Here is a 21,649-nt window from a genome sequence, read left to right on the forward strand (position 1 = left end):
GGGCTGCTGTCTATGGGATCGCACAGAGTTGGACACGACTGAAGCGACTTAGCAGCAGCATAAACTTTAAGCAGAGGAAGCTGCCTTAGAAAGCAAACTCAGATGATGACTAGTGCCCAGAAAAACCTCTGGGCCAAAGGATTAATATGAATTGAGCTCCATCTTCCTCTAAATCCATTTGGTAGAGTTTTGAAAATCTCCTCCATGAATCTAATCCATTTGACATCAATTCATGGAAGTAAATGAGATTAACAGAATCTGACCAAGATATCAGAGTCTCTTCCAAAGAATGGACAAAGTATCCATAATGAAGGAGGCAATATGAAACATTCATGGATACCATGCTTAAAAATGCCTCTTAGCCTATAAATCATATTTCCCTGCTGTTTATAGCTCTGAAAAGAATTAGTAACTTACTCCTAGGTGTGACAGTTCGGGTCACTGAAGATTAGATGTTGCCATGAGCCCACAGAGTCTGACCTGCAGAAAGCAATGAAGTCGATCAAACCGCTACTCCTTTTGCTGGAATATTTACTGTTGACACTTCAAGAGTTCATCTGTAGACTGAAAACAAAAAATGTCTGTCAATTGCTTTCAGTACTTAAATGGGTAAAAAGAGCTAGAGTTTCAAAACAGCTGAATATCCCTACCTGACACAGAGCTGGGAACAGTACAAATAGCATCTGGGTAATTTTTAAGGTTAATTTCAAGTGTGAATCACTTTGGTTCTCTCTCTTAGATGTCCTGAAATTGCCATCTTATTGAAATTTGGGGAAGAATTCAGGCTGTGTCTTTCCCCAGGGAGAGCACACAGTCACAAGTTTTACAAACGCAGAGTTTGTACATACAGCAAAGTTAGAGTTTCCTACTATTAGATCCCTACAATACTTGATACCTGATAAAATCATTGTCAAATAACATTTATAAGAACCCAATTGCATGGGATGGGGTGCTATGTTGAGGATCACAAATTGAATAGTTGCAGCAAAGGCCTTCAGGTGCCCACAGTTTAAGGCAAGCAAATTAGTATATAGAAAAGGCAAAATTTTAAAATGGCAGACCCAATTACAGGGAACCAAGTACTGCTTTGCTATTATAGATTCTTCATATTCCTGGCCACCCATCCATCTATCCATCCCCCAAAACATATTCCAACCCTGGTGACAAAAGTGAAGCCGAAGCCTGGAAGGTGCTCAGTCCATTGGTGCTGAGATGCTTAGGGTTGGGAAGGACTCTGATATTTGTGAAATCCAACCCATGATACCTTTGAATTTCCTCTGCCATGGCTCCACCAAGTAATTACTGGGCACATGTTCCAGGATCTTCAGCGACGGGGAATCCACCACTTCGTTAAAAAAAACTTACATATTCAGGCAAATATAACAGAAAAAATTCTCCCTTGCAAAGACAAATCTACTTCTCCAGAGGCTATTGCTTCCAGTTGCATCTTTTTTTCCACGGACAAAAAAAAAAAACTACATTCCTCTAAGGCAGTCCCTCTAATATTCAAAGACTGTTATCTTAGACCTTCAAGCCTTTTCTTCAGCAGTACAGCCCTATTCCCTCAAACATCCAGACTTCATTTCCTCATTGAGATCCAAACTTTCTCCTGAATATGTCTTAGTTGCTTTATATTGGTCTTAATGCACATTGCTCAGAGGGCTTCCCAGGTGGCCCCACTGGTAAAGAACATGCTTGCCAATGAAGGAGATGGAAGAGACGTAGGTTTGATCCCTGAAACCCACTCCAGTATTCTTGCCTGGAGAATCCCATGGACAGACGGAGCCTGGTGGCCTACAGTCCATGGGGTCATAAAGAGTAGGACAAGACTCAAGTGACTTAGCATGCATGCTCATTTGACAGAACTAAACACAGTATTCCAACCAAGGTCTGACCAAGGCAAAGTAGAGTGGGGTTCTTACCTTACCCATCACAGAGACTTCTGTTAAGACTGGCTTTTTGGTAGCCACATCAAACTTCTAACTCTGGGGACTTCCCTGGTGGTCCAGTGGCTAAGATTCCATGGTCCCAGTGCAAGGGGCCTGGGTTGGATCTCTGGTCAGGGAACTAGATTATGCATGCTGCAGCTTAGACCTGTGGCACAGCCACATAAACATTTTTTAAGAAGAAAAAACAATAACAAAACAAAACAAAAAAAAAACTCTGTTAACTTTTACTGAGCTGATGCAGCCACTATAAAGTAATGAAGTCAAAATTTAAAACCATTATTTCTTACCAAGTAATGGGCTTCTGGAGAAGGAAATGGCAACCCACTCCAGTATTCTTGCCTGGAAAATCCCATGGACAGAGGAGCCTGGCGGGCTACAGTCCATGGGGTCACAAAGAGTCGGACACAATGGAGTGAATAACAACAAAATGGGCTTCTCTGGTGGTTCAGATGGTAAAGAATCCACTTGCAATGTGGGAGACCTGGGTTCGATCCCTGGGTTGGGAAGATCCCCTGGAGAAGGGAGCAGTTACCCACTCCAGTATTCTTGTCTGGAGAATTCCACAGACAGAGGAGCCTGGTGGGCTATAGTCCATGGGGTCGAAAAGAGTTATTAGGCACAATTGAGTGACTTTCACTTTGACATTGTAGCTCTATAGGTTATCTAGACCTCTTCCGTTCCCCCACCCAAAGACCATCCATCCATAAGCCTCATCCAATAAACATAAAAGCATGAGAAATGGGTAAAGTTTTCTGTTTTATACATTCCTTTGAGGAAGCTGAAAGTTATTTGATTTGCCCAAGATTCCTCAAAATACCCCAGGTCAAAAATTGTCATCTCAAAACATGATGCACCTTGGTGAGCTATTTCATAAATCTTTAAACCTCATAAAGGATATCTAATACATTAAACCATTAAGTGAACCCCATGTAATTAATATTATTAGTACAACATAGGAGAGAGTCTGTCATCTGAACCACCTAATTCTGAAGCCCAGCCATATTTACAATGCTGACCCAGGACAGCTTATCCTAAGCCTTGCTTTCCTCCCCTAGAAAGGGGGATAATACTCCCATCTTGCCATGTTCTTCTATAAAGTGCTTGACACAATGCCTGGCCTGTGGAGGATGGGCAGTAAATGTTAAGTTTCCCCACGCAGCACAGATTATTCCAGTTTGCGCTCCACTTCCCTTAATAGATTCCAAGCTCTTAGAGAAGGGGCCAGGGACTTGCTTGTCTTCACATCCCTCAAACCCTCAACACCCAGCCTGAGTACACACATTCCTCTTGAATATAAATGTGAGCATTTGGCTTCGAATTCAGTTGTATATCATACAGAAATAATTACATTTCTGTTCTGGCCTCTCAGTTTCAAAGGGATATTTTTAAATTCTCATAGAGTAGCTGAGATTACCTATTACATATATGTGTGTATATATGTATAGAGAGAGAGAGAGAGAGAAAGAGACTCTCCTCAAGTCTCAGGCAATTGTGTTCAAATGAGGCTCAAGGTCTCATCTATTCAGGAAAACAGGTTGGCACTGACATTTCTAATACTCTTAATGTTGGCCCAACTTTTAGCTCTATTTCTTTCCTCAAGTAATGGTGCTTCAAGACACAGCTAAAACAGGAGGGGCCAGAGGAGGCTCTGATGGGGAAAGCCAATCTCTGATATATCCAATTTCTGACCTATGGCTCAGGCAGCTCAGGGAAAGGTTTGTGGGTCCCCAATGCCTTCCCTGAGCAATAAAATTAAGAGAGTTCACTCCCACACGGCCTCAAGCAGGCTGAGGTAATTGTTACTGTTATGGCTTGAGCAATGTGAGTGGGAGAAGATGAGAATTCTGAAAGAGATTTATTTACTGCAAAGCATCCCAAATATCTCACTAATCTGCTTTTCATTTGGCAAACTTTTCCATCATTAAAAGTGCCATGCTCAGCTCTGCGGTTTATGACAAAGCAAAAGATGCCCCTGGGAGGCCAAGCAGCAAAATGGAAAGAACGTGGGCTCTGGAACGAGTTAGATGCAGGTTTTATTTCCAAGTGTGCTACTTACTTGCTCTGTGACTGTGGGCAGCGTACTTTAGTCTGTTAGAACCCCAGCCTCCTCAATGATCAAGAGAAGATGATTGTCCTGTCCTGGTTTATGAATATAGAGATCAGCCCAAGGCCCTTGGGCCCTATGTTTGTTTCTCCTTTAAGATTCAGTGGTCACCTGCAAAATGAAGATCATAATAGTATCAACTGCACACACTTTGTGATGAGGATTTAAATGGGCAAATGTATAGAAACTGTTTAGAACAGAGTCTGGCACAGAGCAAGTGCTATGTAATTGTTTGTTATCATCATTAACATTAAGGATTACATGACATGTGGAAAGAACACTTTGAATGGTCATTTGTACTTGCTACAAATGTGCTCAATACATGCACACGAAAATATCTCTCATAACTAAAAACACTTCCTTGGGACATGAAGAAACTGCTTGGGTGGGAGGAACCTTTCAAAATTGTACACTCAGAACTTGCGAGAAGGAGGGATCACATAGATCAAACCTGTTTACAGAGGAAACAGACCGATAGAGGTAGAGGAGGAAAGCAGGGACAAGAGGCAGAGAAGGGAGCTTCCCTGGTCAGGTGCACAGTTAACAGAAATGAAAATTCCAGGTCTCCTGATACCCTGATGACCCTCTTTTCCCCACATCATACTGCCTTTTAAGTGTAGTCTTGGTTAAGAAACACCTTCCTATAAACAGAGTTCAGATTTTTCAGGTGACCTCTGAGTCTCTCTGCTGAAAAGTCAATGGCACCCCACTCCAGTACTCTTGCTTGGAAAATCCCATGGACGGAGGAGCCTGGTAGGCTGCAGTCCGTGAGGTTGCTAAGAGTCGGACACGACTGAGCAACTTCACTTTCACTTTTCACTTTCATGCATTGGAGAAGGAAATGGCAACCCACTCCAGTGTTCTTGCCTGGAGAATCCCAGGGACGGGGGAGCCTGGTGGGCTGCCGTCTATGGGGTCGCACAGAGTCGGACACGACTGAAGCGTCTTAGCAGCAGCAGCAGCAGCTGAGCCTCTTGGAGGCTTTAATAAAGTGAGAATAAGGAAAAGTGGGCTCAGAATGGTTTAGGAAGATGCTGGGGATGTAAACAGAAAGGATGGCTCTGCAACAAAACCCCAGCTCAGAGCAGAGACTATTCACCACACTCTGGACAGTGAAACAGGGGCTCTACACCCAGATACTTGCCACCCACAAATCCAAATCCAGCAAGCTCTGTCTCCCATGGTTAATTTTTACTGATTTTATGTTCCAGTTTAGATTTGTTTTGTTTTAAAGGTACAGCCTCACTGAGTTCCAGATGCCTTACTCCTTAGCCCTAGGACTGAGAATCCTTTCCAGCTGATTTGGTTCGCTCAAATGGAGAGCTACCTACCATGGAGGGAGGTAGAATATTCCCCTTCTGATTGGAAATACTAACTGGATTTCAATGGGTTTCCTATGTTTCCTTCCCTTCAACCAGGGAAACAGATCTGACCTAAGGCATTTTGCCTTTGAAAGCAACTTTCACTTCTATAGCTAGGTTGTTCCCCCTCCCCCAATTAACCAAAAAACAAGCCAAGAATACAAGAAAGCACAGAAAATAGAAAGGAAAGAATCAGCCCCTAGTTGAACACAAATATTGGTATTTGGGGTCCCCTAAGATTGCGTCTAGCTCTATTTTGTGCTGAGATTCTGGGCCTCTCTGGCAGCTAACAGATATTAGTCTGCTAGAAAATACTAGTAAGTATTTTCATAAGGAACCAAGGGGAGGACAAGATGACAGTCTTAATATAGTTTTGATGTTTCCCAGTTGTCCATGCCCTACCTAACCTCATGGACTAAAACAAGAGGGTTGTCCATCTAAAAATGAAGACAAGGAGTACTAACAATCCTGCCCTGCTTTGAGATCCAAAAGGGAGAAGACTGCATGTCCAGCCTCTGCCTGGCTCACATTTACAACTCCAAGAAAGAATTCAGAGGCGGAGGCAAGAATTGTACCAGGGGAGGCTGCCAACTGAGAGAAAAATCTGTGCCCCCCCAAAGGCAGCCAGCCTGCCAACATGGCGGCTGAAGCAGAGGAGGAAGGAAACACATCATGGAACCCACAGGAGGTGGAAAGAACTGGGGCACAAGGAGGAGAAAACCCCTGGGACTTCGCTGGGGGTGGGTGAGGAGGTTTGTAATAGCCAAAGAGATAAAAAGTTTAAAATACTGGTTATTGCCATTGATATAACCCCTTTTAAAACTCCAGGCTAGCATGGCCTGAGAAAATGGGCTGACACTGGTAACATCACCTCTTTCTGTTATCTCTCCACAATTTAATCTGCACACAGTGTTGTAATGAGCATCCCTAGTGGGCTTTATTCATCCAGATGAATGCTCTCCTGATGCAGGAGTTCCCAGTACAAGAAATATAATTCTTGATTCTTAGAATTTAATTATGTGCTGCTCGTTGTATATTAAAGTAATTCAAACTACCATACCACAGGGGTGTATGACTTGTATTACTTTTCTTATAAGTGAGACAGGCTGGTACAGAATCATCCATTTTCTCACTCGGGCTCCTTTGCAACTAATCCCACAGGTTTGAGAAATAGCAGGTCAGGGCTAAAGGCACAGTGCGTGTCCACGAGAGAATTTCCCTGCAAAGAAGCAATATAAAGAACAGTTAAATCAATTAAAACAAGGAGACCATTAGACTAACACATTAGCACCCTACATAAAGTAACCAAAACCTAAGGCTGTAATGTCTCAAGGTTAAGAAAGTGAAACCTAACGACGACCAATCATAAATAACCAACTCAGCTTTTCCAAACAATGCAACTGCTTCAGCCACTCAGATAATTCCCTTCCTTTGCTTCCCTTGCATCTTCTCTATAAAGTCTTTCTCCTGGCTCCTGTATGTGGAGCATCCTAACCACTTCCCATTTGGCCTGATTCGAATTGAATTTGCTAAAATAAACTCAAAATTTGAATATGCCTCAATTTATTTTTCCCTGGTGGCTTAGACAGTAAAGAATCTGCCTGCAATGCAGGAGACGTGGGCTCGATCCCTAGCTAGAGAAGATCCTCTGGAGAAGGAAATGGCAACCCACACCAGTATTCTTGCCTGGAGAATTCCAAGGACAGAGGAGCCTGGTAGGCCAGGCTATGGGGTGGCAAAGAGTAGGACACAACTGAGCAACTTTCACTTTCAGTTTATCTTTTGACAGAACTAAGCAACATTAGTCCAGAAGATACCCCCCAAAAAAGCCTCAGCTAGAGCCTAGCCTTAACCTATATGGGTCTCAGTTTCCTCATGAGTTAAAAAAAAAAAATTCTTGCCGCTAAACAGATTTCAAATGCCTCCCTTTGGAGTTCCTGTGAGGGCCAAAAGAGAATATCTGAAACATTTTCTAATCTGTAACTCACTGTAAAAATATGGGGTTACCTAGCCCATTGGAATAATGGAACTTTGTTTTCAGATATGTTAAAATACCTGCTTTCCTAACTGTGATTTACAATTTAATAGTTTATAAAATGCATCACTCCAGCTCCTAATGCGTAGGTGATGACATGAAGTACGAAGGCAAAGAAAAAGACCAAATCCCCTTCCATCATACTATCCAGGCAGTCTTAGCTCATATTAGAAATCTTTGTATGATGTTACATTCTAACATCCAATATTAAGCTTCCTTTTAGAGAGAAAAAAAAAATATGTGCCAATACTAAGTTGTTCTTGCCAGGTTATCTTAAATGACTGTGGGTGCCTTCTTAAGGCACCTCACCAATCAGTGTGCCACCAACCTAGTGGAATGTGGCCGCACACACCAAAAGTGTGACCAGAGAGAAGCATCCGTCCCATGAAAAAACACTAGGGCCCTCTAGTGAACAGAAATTAAACTGGAGTCTGTGGGTGGTGACAGCAGAAGAAGTAGGTCATCCTTTTAAACCTCATTTCCTCCACAGTTTTATGTTAATAGAGACCCAACGACCAAAAAGTGAGTTTCCATATTGCCTAGGGAAAATAATGTCCAAATAATTTGAATATTTTTCAAATAACTTTCCTTTATACCCTATGCAACTGAGAAATCCCAGAGGCTTGTAAATCTTAGCAAAGCCATTGTTTCCAGCTCTAAACCCTGCCTTTGGGTTTGGCTTTCTCTCTTTTCTTTATGGATGAATAACATTTTCAATCAAGCTATTTTTCTTGTTACTCTGGGAACCAAGATCATTTTGCATAAACTTAATCCTCATTTTCAGGCTCTCCGACTTTACCTTCCCTTTCTCATCACTACTAGAACAGGAGAGTCACACCCCAGAAATCACATGGGGTACAGGAGAGCTATGCTGTGCAGTGGGACAAGTCACTTCTCAAGTCTTAAGAACAGGGTCACCTCAGAGAAGATGCTTCACACCTAAGCCAGGTTCTCACTAGTAAGAATCACATAAGACTTCACTCAGTGACCCCTCTGCTATGGATGCTCTCCTGTCCACTTCCCCTAGGAGCTTCCCCAATAGTTCAGTGGGCAAAGAATCCACCTACAATGCAGGAGATCCTAGTTTGATTCCTGGGTCAGGAAGATCTGCTGGAGAAGGGGTAGGCTACCCACTCCAGTATTCTTTGGCTTCCCTTGCGGTTCAGCTGGTAAACAATTCGCCTGCAATGTGGGAGACCTGGGTTTGATCCCTGAGTTGGGACGATCCCCTGGAGAAGGGAAAAGGCTACCCACTCCAGTATTCTGGACTAGAAAATTTCATGGACTGTATAGTCCATGGGGTTGCAAAGAGTCAGACATGATTGCGACTTTCACTTCACTTTAGTGAGAAACGCCCAATCCCCACCTTTGCCCCCACTAAGGTGTTTACAAGCTTCAATCACAGCGTTTCAGTCATCTGCTTGCTTGTATTTGTCAACCCTCACCGGACTGAAGACTTTTACAAAGGCAGCACTTTTGTCTTATTTACTTTAGGATTCCTCAGACCATGCTTGCCAATGTTTGGTATGTAATAGGCTGTAAAGAAATGTCTGTTGAAGGATTAATTTAATTGACAAGTTGATTGATTGAATGAATGCCACAGATGAAAGCACCTTGTAAATCTCCCATCACTAGACAAATGTAAGTCATTATTACAAGGAATTCCATGGATAAGCTTTGAACTTGAGGTAATTAGGCAATTGCTCAAAGTCAAGAGGTAATGGACCTTTTCATAGCATCCTTTGTTTTTGTTTATTTATTTAATCCAGACAGTTGCCAATAATTTACATAACTTAAGATAATAACACACTAAAAAAAAACAGCCCATGCATTAGAAATACTGAGAAATACTCTCCTGGTTAAATTCAGTTCAGTTCAATTGCTCAGTCGTGTCCGACTCTTTGTGACCCCATGAACCACAGCATGCCAGGCCTCCCTGTCCATCACCAACTCCCGGAGTTCACCCAAACCCATGTCCGTCGAGTCAGTGATGCCATCCAACCATCTCATCCTCTGTCATCCCCTTCTCCTCCTGGTTAAATTAGCATTGTCCCTTAGAGACACAATGATGAAATAATAGACTTTAAGTTCCTCCTTAGGTACATACTGGTGTCCTGGAAAGACCATTAATGCTAATACCAACACCAAACATTGAGGGGACTGTCCTCAGGTGCCCATTTTGTTTTTACCAGTTTCTCTCAGTATGAGAGTACTTACAGGAAGTAGCTGGGTATTTCGGGGGATTTTTTTTTTCCACAATTCAATTCATAAAACTTGGACACTAGCTATGTGTTGGGTAAATACAAGAGATGCAAACAAGGATTTCAAGGTGGCATGTGGGTTGCATGAAAGGGTCTTGACAAGATCACATATACCACAACCAATGCAGAATGAAATGCCATAAGACAAATGCATTAACTCCCCAGTGCTGTGGGTCTAGAGGCAGAGAGACAGAACAGGCCACTGGAGAAGATCAGAAAAGACTTCACAGAGGAGGTGGTATCCATGATAAAAGTTAAGCTTTGGACAATATATCAATCCACACAGACAGGGCATGGTGGGGTTTGTGGGGGAGAGGGGAAGTGGCAGGACAGGGGGGATTCCAAGGAGCATGACACTGTACAGAAAGTCCAGCAGCAGGGCTAGCTACCTTCATTTCTTTAAGTTTCCATTACATCTGCTCCTGGGATGCTCATCTGACTCTGGTAATAGCCAATTTGATATTAGCTGTATTCAATGTAAAATGACACTGATATTATTATGGTAAATTCCTCTCTTTTCACAGCAGCAATAAACATTATCTTGAAGCAATGGATCAAATACTACATTTATATAATATCCCTAGAGACATTATTCAAAATAAATTTTGAGTATACTTTAATTACATTTTCTTTAATTTTTATTGAAATTCAAAACCAATACTTCTCAGCCTCTTCTGAAAATGATCTGTGCTTAGCATGGAAAAAAATCTTGTAATTACTATTGCATAACATCTTGCCAAGTTCTTTCATTCCATCCTTGCCAGATTCTGATGTCTAGTATTAGAATTAACTTAACTTCTTTGGAATTTTATTTACATTTTATTTATAAAGTTTATTCATATTTACATTTTATTTACATTTATTTTTAATTGGAGGATAACTGCTTTACTCTTTGGGATATTTTTAAGAGCTGGGAATGGGCATGTTTAACTGTATAAAATTTCCTAATTTCATCAAATTCTAAAAATGGCATATCTCCCAAACTAATGTTTTATAGGATATTAGGTGTTTCATTAAAAAATGAGAAATATTAATGGGACAAAGTTAAGTAAAAGTTTCCACATTCATGTGTGGAATTTAAAACATTCAACAAACCAGTGAATAAAAACAAAAAGGAGACAGACTAGCAGAAACTGAGAATACACTGGTGGTTGCCAGTGGGGAGAGAGGAGGGAGGGGGCATTACTTATAGGCATAGGGGATTAAAAATGGGGTTATCATATTATGGGATTATATGAAATTGTGTGTGTGAAACTTCTGAAAACTGTAAAGCATTGTAGAATTTATAGAATTTTTCATTCAATAAAAAATTTTAATTAAAAAATTCTTAGATTTGAATAGAGAAGATTATCTGAATATGTTTTTAAACTGTTCTTAGAGTAGGTGATTCAATATCTGACAAAATAAAGGGTATATGCACCTTTTCCAACTAGACACCTCAGGAGTCTATGACTTTACTCCAACAATACTGCCTTTACTCAAAATATTTTTGAACAGCTCTTAAAATTTCCTTTAGTTTATGACACAGACTCAGTGATGACAAATTTTCATCATATTATAAGTAGATTTGGAGAATAGACAGACATTTAGAGCCAGATCAGGAAAATACGGTAAATGGTATTTTGATCAACTGGAATCTCCCTGTCAAGGAATGATACAAACTTTCTGTATAACTTATGAAGTGGTTCCAAAATCAGTAAGACCAGAACTCAAAAGTGCTTTAAATAATGGTGACATCATTAGAAAAGACAGCTTTCTCCAAAAAGAATATGACAAATTAAGACTTTGTTATAAACACTGAGATGGTTGTTCAAAATAGTTCTCAATCTCATTTTCCACATTTTGTTCAAAAGTAACTTGCTAAGGCAAATTCTTAAAGAACTTGTTATATGCTACCTAGCAAATGGGTTATTTCCCTTTTAAGTGTTGTTTGAAAGGAGAGATAAGGCTTATTCTGTCTGCTCTGGCTCCCTCTCCTTTTCAAGGTAGAAAAAAAATCTGAGAGGAGAATATATTTGAGAACAATATATCTGACAAGGGGTTAATATTCAAAATATATTATACAAAGAACAAATGCAATTCAACATCAAAAAACAAACAACCCAATCAAAAAATGGGCAGAGGATCTGAACAGACATTTTCCCAAAGAAGGCACACAGATGGCCAGCAAACAAATGAAAAGATGTTGAACACTGCTTTTCATTAGGAAAATGCAAATCAAAATGACAATGCAATACCAGCTCACACCCGTCAGAATGACTACCATCAAAAAAGACAACCAATAAACATGTAACAAGAAGTATATGAAAGGGAATCCTCACACATCATTGGTGGGACTATGGACAAGAGTATGGAGGTTCCTAAAGAAATTAAAAACAGAACTACCATACATTCCAGCAATTCTACTTCTGAGTAATATCCAAAGAAAACAAAACACTAATTTGAAAAGATATATGTGTTCCAATGCTTATTACAGCACTATTTAAACAGCCAAGATGCAAAAGACACCTAAGTGTCTGTACACAGACAAATGGATAAAGATGTGGGATATGACAAAAGTACAATGGAATATTCCTCAGAATATTTGATAAAAAATATCAAATCTTATCATTTGCAACAGCATGGATGGACCTAAATGGTATTATCCTAAGTGAAGTAAGTTAGAGAAAGACAAATACTACATGATCTCATTTACATGTGGAATTTAAAAAACAAAAGCAAATAAACATGAAATGAAAACAGAATCATACATACAGAAAACAGGTGGTTGCCAGAAGGCAGGGGTGGGGAGGGAACGTGAAGCAGATGTAGAAGATAAGAAATACAAACCTCCAAGTTATATGATAAATAAACCATGGGAATATAACAGCATAAGGAATATGATTAGTAATATTTTAACAAGTTTATACATGGACAGATGGTTACTAGAGTTATCATGGTGATCATTTTATAATATATACAGTGTCAAATTACTAGGTAGTAACCTAAACTAATATAATTACATACATCAACTGTTTCAATTTTTTTAAAAAAAAGGTTTTCCAGAAATGAAAATAAGTGAGTAAGTGATAGTTGTTCAGTCATGTCCAACTCTTTGCAACCCCAAGGACTGTAGCCTGCCAGGCTCCTCTGTCCATGGAATTCTCCAGGTAAGGTGGGGCAAAAACTACTTGTTGGTTACAGCTGGTGTTCCCAACCTCCAGGATCTAAAGCCTGATGATTGAGATGAAGCTGACTTAATAATCGAAATGAAGTGCACAATAAATGCAATGCACTTGAATTATCCCAAAGCTATCCCCGAACCCCAGTCTGTAGAAAAACTGTCTTCCACAAAACCAGAGCCTGGTGCCAAGAAGACTGGGGACCACTCAAATACCTATTCTTTTCTTCTTTCTCAGTAGCAGAATTCAGTTTTGTTGGGACCATAATACATTGAGCTAAAACAAAAAACATTTCCCCACCTCCTTTGTGTTTGCTATAGTTACAGGACACAGTTCTGGCCTAAGAAATGAAGGCAGTAAAATTTCCTGAAAGAAGAACAGAGTCAATTGGTAGTGCTGTATTCTACTAAAGCATGGGCACAATGCTGAGATGCTGGAGGTGGGATTACCATTCTACAAACGTATGGTTACTAAAGAAGAAAGGTGGAGGAGAGAGAAATTAGGAGATTGGGGTTGACATCAGTCAATTCAGTCACTCAGTCATGTCCTATTCTTTGCGACCCCATGGACTGCAGCATACCAGGCCTCCCTCTCCTTCACCAACTCCCAGAGCTCGCTTAAACTCATGTCCATTGAGTCGGTGATGCCATCCAACCATCTCATTCTCTGTCGTCCCCTTCTCCTCCTGCCTTCAATCTTTCCCAGCATAAGGGTCTTTTCCATTGAGTCAGTTCTTTGCATCAGGTAGCCAAAGTATTGGAGGTCTAGCTTCAGCATCAATCCTTCCAATGAATATTCAGGACTGATTTCCCTTAGGATTGACTGGCTTGATCTCCTTGCTGTTCAAGAGACTCTCAAGAGTCTTCTCCAACACCACAGTTCAAAAGCATTAATTCTTTGGCACTCAGCTTTCTTTACGGTTCAACTCTCATATTCATACATGACCACTGGAAAAAACCATAGCCTTGACTAGATGGACCTTTGTTGGCAAAGTAATGTCTCTGCTTTTTAATATGCTGTCTAGGTTTGTCAGAGCTTTTCTTCCAAGGAGCAAGCGTCTTTTAATTTCATGACTGAAGTCATCATTTGCAGTGATTTTGGAGACCAAGAAAATAAAGTCTGTCACTGTTTCCATTTTTTCCCCATCTATTTGCCATGAAGTTATGGGACTGACTGGATACCATGATCTTAATTTTTTTAATGTTGAATTTTAAGCCAATTTTTTCACTCACCTCTTTCACTTTCATTATGAGGCTCTTTAGTTCCTCCTCACTTTCTGTCATAAGGGTGGTGTCATCTGCATATCTGAGCTCATTGATCTTTCTCCCTGCAATCTTGATTCCAGTTTGTGCTTCATCCAGCCTGGCATTTCACATGATGTACTCTGAATATAAGTTAAATAAACAAATGGGGGCTTGACATACACACTACTATATATAAAACAGGTGGTTAACAAGGACATAGGGTATAACACAAGGAATTCAACTCAATATTCTGTAATAACCTAAATGGGAAAAGAATCTGAAAAAAAAATAGGGACATGTATATGAATAACTGAATTGCTTTGCTGTACAGCTGAAGCTAACACAAAAATCAACCACACTCCACTATAAATTTTTTTAAATGTAATGAAAAATATAAAATAAGTGACAAGGAGACAACATAGGGAATATAGTCAATATTTCATAATAACTGTAAACGGAGTGTAACTCAACTTCCCTGGTAGCTCAGATGGTAAAGAGTGTGCCTGCAATGCAGGACTCAGGTTCAAGCCCTGGGTCAGAAAGATTCCCTGAAGGAGGAAATGGCAAACCACTCCAGTATTCTTGCCTGGGAAATCCCATGGACAGATTGTAAATCACTATGGAAGGAAAGTTATGACCAACCTAGATAGCATATTCAAAAGCAGAGACATTACTTTGCCAACAAAGGTTCGTCTAGTCAAGGCTATGGTTTTTCCTGTGGTCATGTATGGATGTGAGAGTTGGACTGTGAAGAAGGCTGAGCGCCAAAGAATTGATGCTTTTGAACTGTGGTGTTGGAGAAGACTCTTGAGAGTCCCTTGGACTGCAAGGTAATCCAACCAGTCCATTCTGAAGGAGATCAGCCCTGGGATTTCTTTGGAAGGAATGATGCTGAAGCTGAAACTCCAGTACTTTGGCCACCTTATGTGAAGAGTTGACTCACTGGAAAAAGACTCTGATGCTGGGAGGGATTGGGGGCAGGAGGAGAAGGGGACGACAGAGGATGAGATGGCTGGATGGCATCACTGACTCAATGGACGTGAGTCTGAGTGAACTCTGGGAGTTGGTGATGGACAGGGAGGCCTGGCGTGCTGAGATTCATGGGGTCGCAAAGAGTCGGACACGACTGAGTGACTGATCTGATCTGATCAGAACATATGATATTATACATCAGTTATATTTAATTAAAAAATAATAGGGAGGGACCAAGAGGTGTGCAGCCAGTTAGGACCTCCAGGAGACAGACACTGAATCACAGTTAGGAGTGCAACTCTGGGGTTATTGGGAGGGTGAAGATCAAAAGTGGTGTTGGGGGTGGTGGGGGTTGAGCCACAAAATCCTTCAGAGTTTCTCATTTGAAAATTTGACCACTCTTATGAAAAGAAAGAGGGAAGAAGGCAGTATTCAATAGGAGAAGCCTTGAATTGAAATGCCTGACAAAAATCTCAGCAAAGCCAATGGGACCCTCCAGAGTGGAAACTGTCCATCTGATGATTCCTATATTGCACAGAAATGGCCATGTGCAAGTGCCTCCTGCTGTGTTCAGGCATTGCTTGGGGAAACTGTGGCCCTGGATGGAAGGTTGAGGCGGATCCTGAAAGCATTACATTTGGAATCTCTCAAGATAGGCAATTCTTTCTTGAAAGATTGAAGTAGTGGGCCTGCCCAGCCACCACCACAGTGAAGGGTTCAGTCCTAACATCCTTAATCTGGGACTGCTGCTGGCAATGTCTCATCTCACTGGGTGAGGAAAATGAAACCACTCATTTATTCGGTTCTCTGGGGATTTCAGTTCTCTTGGCTTCTATAAATGATCAACCCAGATTACATTGGGCGAGACTCCAGTTAACAGTGAATTAGGTGCCTGGGGAACTGTGCCATTCACCACAATTGTACCATTCACCACAATTCCAGGCCACAAGAGCTCCAGTCAATGAAACAACAGCCTAAGAGCAATGCTGTCACCAGGCAAATATGAGCACCAGTTTCCTAGGAAAATTTTAGTGACAACAAGTTGAATAATTACTTGCAAAAACAGAAATAATAGGCTTAATGAATGTCTGCTTAGAGGGACTGATGTTTGGACCTTACTGCAAGGATTTTCAGATAGCTACTCACATTAAGGAAACTATACTGTTTTCTTACTTCTGGATTCTTAACGACAGTGTTGGTGACTGAAGTGCTACAAGTCTGACTTCCAGAGAGCCTTAGAAAGTACATTTTAACCTCTCTGGACTTCAAATTCCTTTTCACAAAATGAGGAGGTGGATGATGTACCATTGCAAGTATTGAATAAACAGAAGGGATTGAGGGCGCAGAATGGGTTACACAGGTGATTGAAAAGCTGAGAGTCGAACAGGAAATGATGACCCAACCCAGGTGTTAGCAACAACAGGAAACCAATCCCACCTTTAGGCTGCAGAACAAAGAGAAGAGGTAGTACTGCTGGAACTTAGGAGAGTCCATGAGCCAAGAGAGCTGGAACCATGGACAGCCTGTACGGTGGGAGCTGGAGCCACAGGAAAAATTCACCTGCTGCCAGAGCATCAGCCCAGAGCAGAAGGAGGAGGAAAATTACCCTGGCTTCTCCCAATCTCCCTCCTCCAGGCTCTCACCAGGGCCTCCAGTGGCTCAACTCAGTGAGAAGCCATCAAACACAGGACTTTGGTAAACCACAGCCTCTGTAGGTAGCCCGGCAGCAGCCTCTATAGTTCTTCATGATAGAGAACACAACAGGGAAGGAACCCAGGCAGAGCAGGTCTAGATCACCATAGTCTAGATCAAACACATCCACACTTTTTCAGAAGTAGGTCACAGAAAACAAAAACATAATTGGGAAGACTGCCTGAACTGTTGATAATGCATGCATGTGTGCTAAATCACTTCGTTTGTATCTGACTCTTTGTGGCCCTATGGACTGTAGCCCACTAGGCTCCTCTGTCCATAGGATTCCCTATGTAAGAATACTAGAGTGGGTTGCCATTTCCTCCTCCAATGGATCTTCCAGACCCAGGGACTGAACCTGCATGGTAGCTAGAGAAGATCAATGATTATCATATAAACATGGAACTTAACTCAGAAATAAGGCAAATGCATGCCAAGGCATTATTCATACTCATAATCTCTTGATTCATCACATAGTTCTGGTGTAACTAGCTGAACTCAGATAGTTCAAAATTACATATTTAATAAAACTCATTTCCATCATATCTGCTAGCATGATTCTGGGTCTGCCATTCATTTGGCATGAGCTCATTTGTGTGTGTGTGATTTTGTTTGGTCATTTTTCAAAGTTAATCAAAAGCTCCAGGCAACCAGGACCCAGAGGCTGGGTGGCTGTGCTGCTCTTAGCACCTCTTACTGGATGCTGGGCCAGGATGCTACAATTCCTTCTGATTTAATGGTCCCCATTTCTCTAGGGTAAGAGCACTCTCCATGATGAAAGGCTCCTAGAAGCTTTGAGGAGGTCATGTATCTGTCACTCATTCACTCGGTCATGCCAACACTATCAACCTCCACCCAGCAAAGAGTTACTGCTCTTGGCTAGGAAGTTCTTGAAGCCTCATTCTTACAGTCATGCAAACAATTCATAAGGGAGCTCAAAACCGTTGAGAATATCCTGGAGCCAGAAGCACCTATCCATCTCCAGCCCTTTGGGGGACCAGATTTCTAAAGTGAAATCTTTGGCAATTAGAGCTAAGCCAAAAGTAAAACTCCTCACCTCCCTGGGCAACCATCATGCTGGTTTGTTCTCTGGAATGCTGCTGGGCACTGCGTGTCAGCCAGCTATACTAAAGGCACACAGTTGAAGCCTAGCACTTCTGTGTTTGGTGAGCATCAATTTAATATCCCTCCAAAAAAATATGAGTTAAAAATGATCCACGTAAATATAAACTCATGTTTTTCTCTATTTGCTCAAGGAAAGAGCATAATTCCATAATTAAGAAGCCCCTGTTTTCATCTTTCAGATTCTCCTCCTCTGAATCCAGAGTTCCAACCAAGGGTGACGTAGTAATTGAGGCTCCAGGAAGGCAATACGATGGCTGAGTGGAGAGTATCACAGTTCAGCCTTAGCTCAATAAAGCCAACCCAGCAAAAACAGGAGCACTTATCACTGAGATAACAGACAAACAGAATTTACCTCATGACTTAAAAAATATACTCCCTATTAAACTTAAACGCTCTTGCACAGCAAAGGAAACCAAAAACAGAAGAAAAGACAACCCTTGGAATAGGAGAAAATATTTCCAAATGAAGCAAATGACAAAGGATTAGTCTCCAAAATATACAAACAGCTCACTCAGCTCAATAAAAAAAAGCAGAAGAAAAAAAACAAAAAAACACCCAATCAAAAAGTGGGTAGAAGACCCAAACAGAAATTTTTCCAAAGAAGACAGAAAGAGGCCAACAAACACATGAAAAGATGCTCAACATCACTCATTATTAGAGAAATGCAAATCGAAACTACAGTGAGGTATCACTTCACACAGGCTATCTACAAGCAAATCTACCAATAAATGTGGAGGAAAGGGAACCCTCCTGCACTATTGGTGAGGATGTAAATTGATACAGCCACTATGGAGAATAGCATGGAGGTTCCTTAAAAAACTAAGAGCAGAACTACCATATGACCCAGCAATCCCACTACTGGGCATATACCAAGAGAAAACCATAATGCAAAAAGACACATGCACTCCAGTGTTCATCACAGCACTGTTTACAATAGCTAGGACATGGAAGCCACATAGACGTCCATCAGCAGAAGAATGGATAAAAAAGCTGTGGTACATATAGAAAATGGAATATTACTCAGCTATTAAAAAGAACACATTTGAATCAGTTCTAATGAGGTGGAGGGCTTCCCCAGTGCCTCAGAGAGTAAAGAATCTGCCTGCAATGCAGGAGACCTGGGTTCGATTCCTGGGTTGGGAAGATCCCCTGGAGAAGGAAATGGCAACCCACTCCAGTATTCTTGCCTGGAAAATCCCGTAGACAGAGGAGCCTGGAGGGCTATGGTACATAGGGTCACAAAGAGTCAGACACAACTGAGCGACTAACACACTAATGAGGTGGATGAAACTGGAGCCTATTATACCGAGTGAAGTAAGTCAGAAAGAAAAACACCAATACAGTATATAAATGCATATGTATGGAATGTCTAAAGATGGTAATGATGACCCTATATGCAAGACAGCAAAAGAGACATAGATACAAAGACTTTTGGACTCTGTGGGAGAAGGTAAGGGTGGGATGATTTGAGAGAAAGGCACTGAAACATGTATATTACCATATGTGAAACAGATCATCAGTCCAAGTTCGATGTGTGAAACAGGGCACTCACAGCTGGTGCACTGGGACAACCCTGTGGGATTGGATGGGGGGAGGTGGGAGGGAGGTTTGGGATGGGGGACACATGTACATCCATGGCTTATTCATGTCAATGTATGGCAAAAACCACCACAATATTGTAAAGTAAATAGCCTTAGCCTTCAATTAAAATAAATTAATTAAAAAAAAAAGACACATGCACCCCAATGTTCATTGCAGCACTATTTACAATAGCCAGGACATGGAAGCAACCTAAATACCCGTTGACAGATAATGAAAATGTGGTACATATACACAATGGAATATTACTCAGTCAAAAAAAGGAAAAATTTGTGTCATTTGTAAAGATGTGAATGGATCTAGAGACTGTCATACACAGTGAAGTAAGTCAGAAAGAGAAAAACAAATATCATATATTAATGCATATATGTGGAATCTATAAACATGGTATAGATTATCTTATTTGCAAAACAGAAATAGAAAGATGTAGAGAACAAACATATGGACACCAAATGGGGAAAGTGGGTGAGATGGGATGAATTGAGAGATTGGGGTTGACACGCATTACTGATACTATGTATAAAATAGATAACTAAAGAGAACCTACTGTATAGCTCAAGGAACTCTACTCAGCACTCTGTGGTGACCTAAATGGAAAGGAAATCCAAAAAAGAGGGATATATGTATACATACAGCTGATTCACTTTGCTGTACAGTAGAAACTAACATGACATTTAAAGCAACTTACACTTTAAACAATTTTTCAATAAAATTAATTTAAAATATACATATATATACTCTCATGCACTCCATCTTAAGAATTTAGGAAAGAGGGAAGCAAACTACATGTCCATTGATAGATGAATGATGGTACACACATATACGATACAATGGAATATTATCATTAGAAAATAATGAAATAATGCCATTCGCAGCCACATGGATGGACCTATAGATATGACACTAAGTGAAGTAAGCCAGACAAAGACAAATATCATATGATATTGTTTATATGTGCAACCAAAACAAAGATGCAAATGAACTTATTTACAAAACAGAAAGAGACCCACAGACATTAAAAGCAAATTTATAGTTATCAATGGGGAAAGGGCAGTGGATAAATTAAGAGTTTGGGATTAACATATACATTGGACTGCAAGGAGATCCAACCAGTCCATTCTGAAGGAGATCAACCCTGGGATTTCTTTGGAAGGGATGATGCTAAAGCTGAAACTCCAGTACTTTGGCCACCTCATGCGAAGAGTTGACTCATTGGAAAAAGACTGATGCTGGGAAGGATTGGGGGCAGGAGGAGAAGGGGATGACAGAGGAGGAGATGGCTGGATGGCATCACTGACTCGATGGACGTGAGTCTGAGTGAACTCCGGGAGTTGGTGATGGACAGGGAGGTCTGGCGTGCTGCGATTCATGGGGTCGCAAAGAGTTGGACATGACTGAGCAACTGAACTGAACTGAACTGAACTACTATACATAAGATAAATAACCAACAAGGACCTAGCATATAGCATAGGTAACTATATTCAATATTTTGTAGTAACCTTTAGTGGAAAAGAATCTGAAAATAATACATGTGTTATTTTATATGTACGTGTAACAGAATCACTATACTATACACCTGAAACTAACATACACTGTAAATCAACTATACTCCAATTTAAAAAAAAAATAGAAAGGAGTAAATGCAGCAAATTCTTTGGTTAAGGAAAGAAATCCATGGGAGAATTTATCTGAGAAGGAAATTTTTTTAAAGGAAGGTATTTAATGTAATATAAAGGTTTATCTTGTTTACATTTAACATTTAATAGTTGGAAGGTTAAAGTTTGGGAACAGGAACTATTGCTATTTGCCTGGAAGCAAGTGATTACATTTTAAAGAACCTTACCCTCTCACAGATCTTTAAGGAGGCCTGCCATAATGTCAAGCCCTGATCTTTATCTTGAAAGGAGGAGGCAAGAGACATAAGAATTAACTCTATAAAATGGCACTGAGTCACAGAGAGCCAGCCTATCCATCTGCCCTCCGGGGAGCTAAAAAGACCAAAAGAGCAGATGGCGAGTCTGAAAAGGACAGAGGGGAAGGGGCATCTCAAATTTCATGATAAGTTCATTTTGCAGAAAAACAGGACGTGCACTCTGTGATGAGGGGACGTAAGGTCGTTGCTTCTGTTACAGGCTGGGGTCCTGCA

General features: G+C 40.8%; 1 protein-coding gene across 2 annotated transcripts in view; it reads right to left on the reverse strand.

The window, feature by feature from the left end:
* LOC540403 (protein FAM170A) overlaps positions 1 to 16,654 on the reverse strand; it is a 32,137-nt gene extending 15,483 nt beyond the window's left edge. For both annotated transcript variants that reach the window (XM_059888701.1, XM_059888700.1), the window contains exons 1-5: positions 14,104 to 16,654; positions 6,475 to 6,633; positions 2,237 to 4,164; positions 1,923 to 2,094; positions 418 to 564 (exon numbers count right to left, since the gene is read on the reverse strand). The gene's annotated coding sequence lies outside the window, so the exon portion shown is untranslated. The remainder of the gene's footprint in view (positions 1 to 417; positions 565 to 1,922; positions 2,095 to 2,236; positions 4,165 to 6,474; positions 6,634 to 14,103) is intronic.
* Positions 16,655 to 21,649: the final 4,995 nt, after the last annotated feature.

Source organism: Bos taurus, chromosome 7 (assembly GCF_002263795.3).
Source record: "Bos taurus isolate L1 Dominette 01449 registration number 42190680 breed Hereford chromosome 7, ARS-UCD2.0, whole genome shotgun sequence".
Classification (NCBI taxonomy): Eukaryota; Metazoa; Chordata; class Mammalia; order Artiodactyla; family Bovidae; genus Bos; species Bos taurus.